The following is an 873-nucleotide window of genomic DNA, read 5'->3' on the forward strand; positions in this document are numbered from 1 at the left end:
CAGGATGGTCTCGATCTCCTGACCTCGTGATCCGCCCGTCTTGGCCTCCCAAAGTGCTGGGATTACAGGCTTGAGCCACCGCGCCCGGCCTGTTATTTAATATTTTATGACCATAAATAGTTTAGGGTACCACATATGTGATCTCTTAATATGTTTTACGATATACAACAATGTCTATTTAATTTATTGGAAAAAAGGTAAATTCCATGAAATCAGCCAATTTAGTAGAAAGAATAACATATATTTAGTATGGTGTTGAATTAACAACCACACAATTTGATCAACAGTTTGGCCTGTCAGCTGCGGTTGTAATAGATCTTTGCAGCAGATCTGGTGGCCATCAGGGTCCTGTCTCTTCTAGGAGTCAATTCACTGTTACATTTCATTTTAAACAGAGTTCACATGCAGAGAGGCAGAGAATGGGGTATGGACAGAGTGCGATGAAGAACAAGAGGGTTATGCTTTGGATAACACTGACACCTAGGCTTCTCATGAGCTCCTGATATCTGGGTTTCCTGATAACTGGATTTCTCATGAGCTTCATGCAGGGTATTCAGTTTCAGTCAATGAGAAGAACGAAGACCCAACAAGAAAAGCAAATAGCTCATCAGGGACAGGTGGAAAAAGGTAAATATTTTTAAAAGCTAGTGTTTTTTATAGTTCTTAACTAGTCATATCTTCCTAACTGAAGTTAGTCCCAGCCTCGTCACTCTGACCCGGTGCATTGCTACTAACAATCAAAGTTGTATTCCTCTCTTTCACATTTCTTATCCCTTGGGTTGGCCAATGGGTCACTCCAGCCTTTAAAATACCTCTTACCGAAATGATCTTTTGCATATATTAGAATACAGAAATGTGGAGTTTCATATGAGG

Source organism: Mandrillus leucophaeus, unplaced genomic scaffold (assembly GCF_000951045.1).
Source record: "Mandrillus leucophaeus isolate KB7577 unplaced genomic scaffold, Mleu.le_1.0 Scaffold913, whole genome shotgun sequence".
Taxonomy (NCBI): Eukaryota; Metazoa; Chordata; class Mammalia; order Primates; family Cercopithecidae; genus Mandrillus; species Mandrillus leucophaeus.